General features: G+C 45.7%; 1 protein-coding gene across 3 annotated transcripts in view; it reads right to left on the bottom strand.

Moving 5' to 3' along the window:
* Positions 1-12,455, bottom strand: part of LOC311525190 (uncharacterized protein) — a 277,462-nt gene that overhangs the window by 259,452 nt on the left and 5,555 nt on the right. For 2 of the 3 annotated variants that reach the window (XR_014712714.1, XM_084637087.1), the window contains exon 1: positions 1,191-1,313. The exons of the other annotated variant lie outside the window; for it this stretch is intronic. The gene's annotated coding sequence lies outside the window, so the exon portion shown is untranslated. Of the gene's footprint in view, positions 1-1,190; positions 1,314-12,455 lie in introns of those variants that run through there. 3 annotated transcript variants of the gene reach the window in all.

A 12,455-nucleotide genomic window follows, 5' to 3' on the forward strand; every position in this document is an offset into this window, starting at 1 on the left:
ATTGGCCCTTCTGGTCTTAAAGTCTGTGAGTATGAAATAAGCTCTTATTAGATTCCTCACTTGACCCTCTTCGAATAAATACTCTAAAAGCAATGAGTTTGTGAAGAACAATGAACCCTTTGCCAGTTGGCACGGAAGTGTTCTTAAAGTCCTGGGGGGGGAAGAGTGAAAATCTAAATTTTATTTCAACATTAACTGTAGTATACTAGCATACCGCTTCTACTTCCTTTTATGTCGTTCTCTAGACTAGGAGTGATGTTAGATCAGTTTAGCTAACTCAAATTAATTAACACCTAAAACTAGTCAAGACAAAGCAGTTGTACTTTAGAATGTGCTAAACTGGCCAAATCAACCCCCAGAGGGAAGTCCTAGCTATTTAATTTTCTTTAACGTTACACCATTAAACCCTAATCTAGACAACATTCAGAGGAAAGGAAAGAGAAGGAATAAGGACAGAGGTGGGAGAGAGAGACACATCAATGGAGAATCAGAGGGATTGGGGTCTGTCAAGGTTCCTCCCCCACTCTGAACTCTAGGGTACAGATGTGGGGACCTGCATGAAAAACCTCCTAAGCTTATCTTTACCAGCTTAGGTCAAAACTTCCCCAAGGTACAAAATATTACCCCCGTTATCCTTGGAATGGCCGCTACCACCACCAAACTAATACTGGTTACTGGGGAAGAGCTGTTTGGACGCGTCCTTCCCCCCAAAATACTTCCCAAAACCTTGCACCCCACTTCCTGGACAAGGTTTGGTAAAAAGCCTCACCAATTTGTCTAGGTGACTACAGACCCAGACCCTTGGATCTTAAGAACAATGAACAATCCTCCCAACACTTGCACCCCCCCTTTCCTGGGAAATGTTGGATAAAAAGCCTCACCAATTTGCATAGGTGACCACAGACCCAAACCCTTGGATCTGAGAACAATGAAAAAGCATTCAGTGTTTTACAAGAAGACTTTTAATAAAAAATAGAAGTAAATAGAAATAAAGAAATCCCCCCTGTAAAATCAGGATGGTATATATCTTACAGGGTAATTAGATTCAAAAACATAGAGAACCCCTCTAGGCAAAACCTTAAGTTACAAAAAAGATACACAGACAGAAATAGTTATTCTATTCAGCACAATTCTTTTCTCAGCCATTTAAAGAAATCATAATCTAACACATACCTAGCTAGATTACTTACTAAAAGTTCTAAGACTCCATTCCTGTTCTGTCCCCGGCCAAGACGACTACAGACAGACACACAAACCCTTTGTTTCTCTCCCTCCTCCCAGCTTTTGAAAGTATCTTGTCTCCTCATTGGTCATTTTGGTCAGGTGCCAGCGAGGTTACCTTTAGCTTCTTAACCCTTTACAGGTGAGAGGAGCTTTCCCCTGGCCAGGAGGGATTTCAAAGGGGTTTACCCTTCCCTTTATATTTATGACAGGGTCAGAGAGGAACAAAGATAACTTTAAAGGTGAAAATATGAAGAGTGAGAAAAGCTGAACAAGTGGAAACAATTTTTTTCTTCTAGAAAGAGCCCTGAAGGGTTTTAGAGGAAGAAACGTTTAAAAAGCAGAAACCATTTGGAAAACTGGCCTGATGTGAAGATGGACAAATTCTAAGTGAAGAGAATATTCATGGAAGAATAAGGAAATGTGGAATGCAGGAAGAGGAAAGGCACAGATGGAAGGAAAGAGTTTAATATAGGGCTAGAGCCTCAGCTGGTGTAAATCGGCCTAGCACAATGGAAATCCTGCAGTCAGAGGAGCTAGGCTGACCTACACCTGCTGAAATCTGGCGCCTAGAATGCAAAAAGAGGTCACTGCTTATACACGACTGTCAACCCCAACCATTCAAAACACGAGTCAAGCCCTCCCCAAAATTATGAAGTTGGCTTAAAAATAATAATTTTGGGATCTTATTTGCTGTTTCTTTTTTTAAGCCTCTAGGATTCATGTTTTCAAGCTTTCCTCTACAATCATGAGGGTAGAAACTGAGTTTTTTTAAAATGAAAGTGGAGATTTTCCATAGTCCCAGGACTTTGGGACCTGGTGCTTTAAGAACAGAAATATGCCAACACTTGTGATAAAACTGCAAGAGCTGGTAATGTGGTTATTAAAAGTACCAACTTTTGCTTTATTGGCCCAGTCTTACCCCTTTCTCCCTGCATTGAAATCCCTAGCAAAACCATCATTATCTTCAGTGGGAACAGGCTCGGATCTTGCTTCAGCTGTTGATTACATGACCCTAAATAGCTCTTTAAAAAATTGTTTTCACACTCTCCCCTTTCTTTCTCCTTTTCTTTTTCAGTAGATGATCTTAACCAGTGAAGAAAAATCTATTTAAATAAAGAAACAGCAGTCAGACCTGTCTCTTTCTCACTCCACTTCCTCAATGTGAATGATGCTTTATCTCAGCTCCAAGACTTAGCTGTGTGGCCAAGCCCTCATAAATAAGAAGTGAGCAAGTAAATGAAATGCAGGAACCTGCCTCGGTGTTGGCATTAAGTCTGGGCTCTCACAAAGTTCTATTTAATAATAAAAACTGCAGGGAAGGGCAGCTGTCCACAATTGGTGCCAGGCTCATAAATCGCTGGGGATGCTAGCAGAGCTTTTAATATTAAAACAAATACATACCCTTATCAGATGATTTCCAGTAGGAGCCCACTTGCTCTGATTTTTGGTCTCAGTGCCACAAACTGGGGATAAATTCCTATAGGGACAGATTTTGCTAGTCTGGGGTAGCAGTATAAAAGCTGTAGTGTAAATGAAAACCAGGCCCCATTGAGCAGTCAAAATCAATAGAACCATTTGTGGAGTAAGATATAGCCTCAGTGTTGTCAGACAGCTCTTAGAGATTCAACGTAAGATAAGAATGACAGGCATCTGCCACCGCACTGTTCCTACCCCCTGACACTAGTGGGCTCCCTTCCTGACACTGATCCCCACCACCCTCAAACTTTTGTGGGAGGCTTGTGTCTTGCAAGATGTGCCTCTAGACCCATTGTTCACATTTGGGAGCACATTGCTGACAATACTATTCCCTGGATTCATAAGCATTCTGTTCCCATCAGCTAAGATGAAACACATCCAGATGGAAAGGTCACTAAATACAGCCAAACCTGGAGGGGGAAAAAAAGGAAATGAAAATATTACATTGCATCAGAGGAGGTTGATGGCTTGAAGTGAATCAGATTCCCTTTTATGCTACATTTTTGGGTCAGCCAAATATGAAAACTTTAAAGGGCCCAACACAAGGAACTATGGAGAAAATAAGCAAGATGCAAGAAACCTTGTATTAGACTGTCGCAGAGCAACATCAACCCTGGGGGTTATGGCAAGGGAGTGATAGGGCCGCATTTACATCAGTATGGCTGCCCTTAGCCTGAGGGCCACATGGCCCAATGGCCAGAATCAATAGGACCTCCCCTTGGTTTGTAGGGGAGTGTGGCCCAATGGCCAAAGTCAGTAAGGGAGGTTTGGTGGGCCTCCCCCCAAAAGGGGGATGGCCAGGGTAGGGGGACCAGGGCCCTCCCTGCTCCACCGGGTCCTAGCCCAGGGCTCTGATGGTGGCAAATGGGTTCTCCACCAAGTCAGCAGGGAATCCGCCCAAAACACACCAACATTGCAGGGACACTGGCTACATCTCTCCCTGGGCCTCTTTAGAGTCCCAGGGCTCCTCAGGCAGCACTGCTCCTAGCAATTGCAATCTCCTTGGGGCATCTTCGCACCTATCTGGGTCTTAGCATCTCCCACTGTCTGGGATTCCGGCTTCTCCTCAGCTGAAGCTGGCAAAGCACATCCTCCTTCCTTAGCAGTCAACCCTGACTGAGCTAGGTTGCTCCCTTTTATACTGTTGCAGCAGTTAGCGCATGCCCAGCAGGGACAAGGGGGTGTGTCTTCCACTGCCAAAAGTGCTGCCTTAACCCCTTCCACTCCAGTGCAGGGCGAGTATACCTTGTCATACTGGTCTATAAGGATTGACTTATACCTTGCAGCAGAAGAGTTTACATCCCTTCCAACACTCTTGGGTTTTTTGCTTATTATAGTTTGTGGATGTGTGTGCCTGCACTTCTGCATAAACTTTTGCATGAGAAAATGTGCACCCAATCCTCAACTGGTGGAAAACCAGCATAGCTCCATTGGAGACAATGGAACTATGGCAAGCTGCACCAGCAGAAAGGCCCTTTAAAATCTGGTTTCCATGATCACTCATGCACATGACTTTGCGATTCATTTCCTATGAATATTTGTGCCACTAAAACGCGATCACACAGATATTTGCTGGATGTCAATACAAAAAAGCTCACAAGCATGAGCAGAACACAGTCATTAAATAACGTGAACTAGAATTCATTATTCACCTGGCTCATGAATGGAGAGGTGAGCACATAGGGTGAAATCTTGGCCCCACTAAAGTCAGTGGGAGCTTTACTAGTGACTTTAGTGGCTCCAGGATTTCACCCATAATGGGTGCCCTCTGGTAAGAGTTGTGATTGTACTGCATAGTGCAATAGGCTTTTCCTGTACATTGTTACCCCAAATCCTTAAAAGGAACCTGACTGTGTTTGGACAGTAGCAGTATGATGGACTGCTAGCAGCGGATCTCGTAGTCTGGCTTACCTAATGTGGTGTTGAGTGATCACTCAGTGCTTATGGTGCTTGCGGAAGGTCTACTTTGTTCTATGCCTGGTTCCAGCTGGCTGTGTGCATAACAACAAGAGTTTCACAGCGCCCCACCCAGACTCTATATCTGGGAAGTTTGACCCATAGAGACACAGTCCCCAAAACCACACGTAAAATCATAATAGTAACAACGGGTAAAACTGAGGGGCAGTAGGAGTGGCGGAAGTGGTGAGGGGATGGTCACAGCTCCATCTCTTCAGCTAAAGCTAGAGGGGAGCTCCCCTCCTTTCCCTAGCTAAAGTAAACAGTGCTCCCCCACAACGCCACACTCCACAGGCTCTAGGACTAGGCAGGTGATAAGCGCTCCCTCTACTGGCTCAACCCTCTTTCACCACTGCCATCTATGTGCTAAGTGGCACAGTTGAGACAAGGATGGATGTTGCTTCAGGGGTAATGAGATTCTGAATATTGTGAATGGGCTACACTTAAAAAAAATGGAGTTACAGTTCAATTTGAAATCACGAATTACAGCTGTGTGGCAACCCAGACATTGGCATGTTACAGCAGCAGGATGTTTCACTCCCTCTCACTGGTGACCATATATTAGAAATGCCATGGGGCAGGATCCTATTTCTGTGCATGAATATACAATAGATAATAAATGGTCCTTGACACAATAAGTCATTCTAGGCTGTTTATACCCTAAACAAAGGCTCTGTACCTCATCCCCTTGAAGTATATGAACCCTTAATCACTCCAAGCAGCACCTCGTTCTTTGTGGAGTTCCATGTGGGCTAGAGCAGCCCATTAATCTTTTTACTTCTCATGGACCATGGGATATTGACCCGCGCGTAGGAAAGCCCAAAGCACAGTACATAGTAGTCAAATCTCACTGTGGAGAATTTGGTAAATTGGACTCTTAAATTCCTTTGGCTTATTGCCAAGTGCAGAAAAAAGCGACGACAGAGAAATATTCTTAGGATCAGCTGGGTCAGCCACTGAATCTAAAGTGGAGCACAGTATTCTTGTTAGACAAGAGTCAAGAGAACAAGAGGTTTTGCACTGATGCTGTTGCCCTTTGCTGCATATATAAAAAACAAACAACCAGCTTTTAACAGGTGAAACAAGATCATTATAAGAAGCCCCGTTACTATTCACTGATAGGTATTCAGAATATCTTCCACATCTAATTGTGTTTATAAGGATCTTTTCCTTCCTAAAGCACACATTAAAGGAAAGGCCTTTTCCTCCTTCTGAAGCCCAAAGTTTTGCTACTTGCTAGCAACTAGTTTCTTTGAGCCATGGTGACATGTACAGCTGTCGCTCTTAGAAAGTCAGCTGCCAATAGCTCTCAGAATTCACAAAAGTTGGTATTCCATCTATTGTGACACTGTTGAAGCAACCAAGAAACCAGAAGCACTAAACAAAACTTCAAACCCCTACAATGAAAACTGTTAAGTTTGCCTAAAATTTTATCTTTCAGGATACATATTCTCTGTTAAAAGCTTGAATCCTAAGTAGCTGTAAACTGAAAGTGGGTTAAAAGTTTCTCAGCTATATGCTCTTCTGTGACGGGTTGTATTAAGCCCAGAGACCCCCTGCTGGAGGCCTTGTGGTCCTACCACAACTGTCTCAGAAAGGAGCAGTGGAGGTGCGTCCTCCAAGTGGCCTAGAGAGGCTGTGTGGGAAGCAGCCAATCAGAGCATTATAGGCCCATACAAAAGGAGCTGCAGGAGTTTAGGACAGTCAGTTGCTGCCTGGAACTGGAGGAATGAGACCTGCATTCCTGGCTGGATGAATGAGCAGCAGGACAATAGACAGATCAGTTGCTGGCAGGGATTGTAGGAGTAAGAGGGAACTCCTGGATGGATGCTGGGAAAGACTGAGAAAAAGACTTCAGTCCTATAGTAAGGGTGAAGCATTTGTGAAGCCACGGGGAAGTGGCCCAGAGAAGTGTAGCAGCATAGTGGGTGCAGTGCACGTGGCTGCTATTCACAGGGTGTCTGGGCTGGGACCCAGAGTATTGAGTTGGCCTGAGTCCCCCCTACTGGCCACTAGGGAAGTGGCTTTAGCCCTGAAGAAGGAAGCTGAGAAGGGGCTGAATATTAAACTGTGAAACACCCTTGGAAGGGGATCAGATAGTTTAGTGGCCGAGCTGGGATCGGAAAGGCCTAGAACGGACAAAGACAGTGTCCCCAGGGAGGGAATCCTGGGAATACGGTCCCATACTAGGGCCGGGACTATTTAAAGACTAAGCCCAGGGAGGGCTACAGGGATAGGCTCCAGTTGGACTGTATACCCCAGAAATTATCTATGTTGTTTTACATACAGACTATGTGTGACTCAGCCAGAGGGATGAGTTGTCGACTACCCACCTGAGAAATCACTGATAGAGCTTACTGCAGACTAAGAGAGTGCAGTCCCACAAACCCAGATGCGGTGCTCGTGTGAGATGAGGGCACCCTCTTATACATCCCCATAAAGTAACACATATAAACTGATACTAAAACATTGTTAATATTTGAGAGAGAGAGAGATGTCATGTGGTGGAGGACTGGAAGCCAGGAATTCCTCTGTAAAATCCCAGCCCTGACATTGATTTCCTCGGTGGTTTAAGCAAATCATTTACACTCTGCCTCAGTTTCTCCATCTGTAAAACAGCTTTGCAGATATCAGTCTACAATGACTGCTGACATTTTTAATGTTGACCCTGCTGTAAACATCTTGCAGAGACTTCTGTTCTTTGTATCATATGCTAGTGCAACAGCAATTAATTTAGCAATTTTATTATTTTTCCCCCGATACAAGTGAATTTCCTCTTGTGAGTAGATGCTTTTCCCCAGCTTGCACCAAGACACAATCTACACATTCTGCATGGGGTCAAAATATACCCCCACCTTTCTGATATTTGACTTTATTAACAAGTCACTCAAATTTAACATGATCTTTCTCCACATACTGGACTGCGGTTCCTAGGGATCCTCCCCAACCACTCTTCTCCCCAAAGAGCCACTCCCAACTATATGTAACCAAAGTGGAGTTTAATGAGCTACACATGCACAGTTATCAACTGAACTCATTCATCATCTAACAGAGCCAACGCTCATTAACAGGTTGGATCTGCAGAAGGGTACTGCTATCCTCTTAGATAGGTAACATCATTACAAGTTGGGGAGTGACTGTGGTAATGAGATGATGGATTGGTAGCAGAGGAGCAACTATAGTAATATCTGTGTGAAGCCTATGAGAATGCTCAGCATGAAGCAGGTACAATAGACTTGGAGCTGCTCTGTAATTTCTGAATGCACTGTGTGACCTGGTTATTGGAAGGCTTACTGTGTGCATATATTGAGTTAATTCAATAGCAGGATTGTCAGGAAGGAGGACAAGAACTCAGGGCAGACTCTCAGCAGAAAACAAAGAATATTAACTTTAATGTGGCTATCCTGACTCCTGCTGGGCTGCCCGAACTGGTTTAATCAGGCTCAGAAAACCAAGCAGAACAATATGATTTGGGGACTGGATTAAAAAGTAATTGAGACAGAGGTGGGAGAGTTGAGTTCCAACTCAAGCAGAAGGAGGATTATAACCTCTGAGAGTGCTCTAACCAGTAGGCTAAAAATATAACATGAGGAATGGGGGCAGGAGGACAGCACCACCTCCTCCTTGTTGTTTTTGCTTGACTGGCTTTAGGCATCAAACTCCAAGAGAGGGTTCACATCTGAAAATCCTAAATGCAAATAGGCACCTCCCTCTTACCTGGACTTTGGTTCCGAAATCTCTTTGAGGGGTGGGGCCTAGATCACACCCCTCTCCCTGTCAGTTCCGATTGGCTAGCTTAGGCAGCTCTCCTCTCAGCATGCTGACTCTTGTGGATCCCATTCTTAGTCACCTACCTGTGCCCATGTATTGTACAGAGATCCTGAGCATCTAATGTGGGGCTGTGGATTCCACTAGGAGCAAGGTGTCTAAAGTTAAGCATAAGACACAGCACTGTAAAGTCCCCTTGGTGGATCTGCTCCCAAGGGTATGTCTACACTATGAAGTTAGGTCAAATTTATAGAAGTTGTTTTTTTTAGAAATTATTTTTATATAGTTGATTGTGTGTGTCCCCACACAAAATGCTCAAAGTGCTTTAAGTGCACTAACTCGGCGGAGTGTTTCCACAGTACTGAGGCTAGCGTCGACTGCCGGAGCGTTGCACTGTGGGTAGTTATCCCACAGTTCCCGCAGTCTCCGCTGCCCATTGGAATTCTGGGTTGAGATCCCAACACCTGATGGGGCAAAAACATTGTTGCGGGTGGTTCTGGGTACATGTCGTCAGGCCCCCTCTTCTCTGTGAAAGCAACGGCAGACAATCGTTCCACGTCTTTTTTCCCTGAGTTACCTGTGGAGATGCCATACCATGGAAAGTATGGAGCCCACTCACCTCACTGCCGCCCTATGTCTCCTGGGTGCTGGCAGATGTGGTACTGCATTGCTACACAGCAGCAGCTCATGGCCTTGTGACAGCAGACGGTGCAATAGGCCTGATAACCATCGTCATCATGTCTGAGGTGCTCCTGGCTACCTTGGTAAGGTCGGTCAGGAGCGCCTGGGCAGACATGGGCGCAGGGACTGAAATAGGAGTGACTCGACCAGGTCATTCTCTTTAGTCCTGCCAGCAGTCCTATCGTACCATCTTCTGGCGAGCAGCCAGGAGATCATAGAATATCAGGGTTGGAAGGGACCTCAGGAGGTCATCTAGTCCAACCCCCTGCTCAAAGCAGGACCAATCCCCAATTAAATCATCCCAGCCAGGGCTTTGTCAAGCCTGACCTTAAAAATACCTAAGGAAGGAGATTCCACCACCTCCCTAGGTAACGCATTCCAGTGTTTCACCACCCTCCTAGTGAAAAAGTTTTTCCTAATATCCAACCTAAACCTCCCCCACTGCAACTTGAGACCATTACTCCTCGTTCTGTCCTCTTCCACCACTGAGAACAGTCTAGATCCATCCTCTTTGGAACCCCCTTTCAGGTAGTTGAAAGCAGCTAGTAAATCCCCCCTCATTCTTCTCCTCTGCAGACTAAACAATCCCAGTTCCCTCAGCCTCTCCTCATAAGTCATGTGTTCTAGTCCCCTAATCATTTTTGTTGCCCTCCGCTAGACGTTCTCCAATTTTTTCCACATCCTTTTGTAGTGTAGGGCCCAAAACTAGACACAGTACTCCAGATAAGGTCTCACCAATGTCCAATAGAGGGGAACAATCACATCCCTTGATCTGCTGGCAATGCCCCTACTTACACAGCCCAAAATACCATTGGCCTTCTTGGCCACAATGGCCATCTGACTCTCATCCAGCTTCTCATCCACTGTAACCCCAGGTCCTTTTCTGCAGAACGCTCGCATCTTCAGGAACTCTGGTCTGTTTCAAAAGCTGTAGGAAGGGACTTTCTTCCCAGACCAGAAAATAACCATGGGGGATGTTGAAATGCCCACGCCTACCCCTTAATGGCATGGCTCATGAAGCTGTACACAGGCAGCCTGGAAAGTAATCAGGAGCTGTTCAACTACAGGCTGAGCAAGCGCAGAACGGTGGTAGAATGCGCATTTGGACATTTAAAAGCATGCTGGCGCAGTTTACTGACTTGCTTAGACCTCAGCAAAACCAATATTCCCATTGTTATTACTGCTTGTTGTGTACTCCACAATATCTGTGAGATTAAGGGGGAAAGACATTTATGAGGGGGCGGTGGGTGGGAGGTTGAGGCAAATTGCCAGGCCGCTGGTTACGCGCAGCCAGACACCAGGGCAGTTAGAAGAGTACAGCATAGAATCATATCATAGAATCTCAGGGTTGGAAGGGACCTCAGGAGGTCATCTAGTCCAACCCCCTGCTCAAAAGCAGGACCCATCCCCAATTAAATCATCCCAGCCAGGGCTTTGTCAAGCCTGACCTTAAAAACTTCTAAGGAAGGAGATTTCACCACCTCCCTAGGTAACGCATTCCAGTGCTTCACCACCCTCCTAGTGAAAAAGTTTTTCCTAATATCCAACCTAAACCTCCCCCACTGCAACTTGAGACCATTACTCCTTGTCCTGTCCTCTTCCACCACTGAGAATAGTCTAGAACCATCCTCTCTGGAACCACCTCTCAGGTAGTTGAAAGCAGCTATCAAATCCCCCCTCATTCTTCTCTTCCGCAGACTAAACAATCCCAGTTCCCTCAGCCTCTCCTCATAAGTCATGTGTTCCAGACCCCTAATCATTTTTGTTGCCCTTCTCTGGACTCTCTCCAATGTATCCACATCCTTCTTGTAGTGTGGGGCCCAAAACTGGACACAGTACTCCAGATGAGGCCTCACCAATGTCGAATAGAGGGGGACGATCACATCCCTCGATCTGCTCGCTATGGCCCTACTTATACATCCCAAAATGCCATTGGCCTTCTTGGCAACAAGGGCACACTGCTGACTCATATCCAGCTTCTCATCCACTGTCACCCCTCGGTCCTTTTCCGCAGAACTGCTGCCTAGCCATTCGGTCCCTAGTCTGTAGCTGTGCATTGGGTTCTTCCGTCCTAAGTGCAGGACCCTGCACTTATCCTTATTGAACCTCATCAGATTCCTTTTGGCCCAATCCTCCAATTTGTCTAGGTCCCTCTGTATCCTATCCCTGCCCTCCAGCGTATCTACCACTCCTCCCAGTTTATCATCCGCAAATTTGCTGAGAGTGCAATCCACACCATCCTCCAGATCATTTATGAAGATATTGAACAAAACCGGCCCCAGGACCGACCCCTGGGGCACTCCACTTGACACCGCTGCCAACTAGACATGGAGCCATTGATCACTACCCGTTGAGCCCGACAATCTAGCCAACTTTCTACCCACCTTATAGTGCATTCATCCAGCCCATACTTCCTTAACTTGCTGACAAGAATACTATGGGAGACCGTGTCAAAAGCTTTGCTAAAGTCAAGAAACAATACATCCACTGCTTTCCCTTCATCCACAGAACCAGTAATTTCATCATAGAAGGCGATTAGATTAGTCAGGCATGACCTTCCCTTGGTGAATCCATGCTGACTGTTCCTGATCACTTTCCTCTCATGCAAGTGCTTCAGGATTGATTCTTTGAGGACCTTCTCCATGATTTTTCCAGGGACTGAAGTGAGGCTCACTGTCCTGTAGTTCCCAGGATCCTCCTTCTTCCCTTTTTTAAAGATTGGCACTACATTAGCCTTTTTCCAGTCATCCAGGACTTCCCCTGTTCGCCACGAGTTTTCAAAGATAATGGCCAATGGCTCTGCAATCACAGCCGCCAGTTCCTTTAGCACTCTCGGATGCAACTCGTCCAGCCCCATGGACTTGTGCACGTCCAGCTTTTCTAAATAGTCCCTAACCACCTCTTTCTCCACAGAGGACTGGCCATCTATTCCCCATGTTGTGATGCCCAGCACAGCAGTCTGGGAGCTGTCCTTGTTCATGAAGACAGAGGTACTCAATGCTTTTTTTGCATTAGCTTTTTCCACATCCTCTGTCACTAGGTTGCCTCCCTCATTCATTAAGGGGCCCACACTTTCCTTGGCTTTCTTCTTGTTGCCAACATACCTGAAGAAACCCTTCTTGTTACTCTTAACATCTCTCGCTAGCTGCAGCTCCAGGTGCAGGGCGTGCTGTGCCTGAGAGAAGCTTTGAAAGCCAGTTTCATGACTGGCCAGGCTACAGTGTGAAAGTTCTGTTTAAAAAAAGAAAAAGGAGTACTAGTGGCACCTTAGAGACTAACCAATTTGAGCATAAGCTTTTGTGAGCTACAGCTCCCCCCCTTGGTTCACTGTACTTCCCTGTAAGCTAGCC

The sequence above is a fragment of the Lepidochelys olivacea genome (assembly GCF_965140295.1).
Source record: "Lepidochelys olivacea isolate rLepOli2 genome assembly, chromosome: 1".
Classification (NCBI taxonomy): domain Eukaryota; kingdom Metazoa; phylum Chordata; order Testudines; family Cheloniidae; genus Lepidochelys; species Lepidochelys olivacea.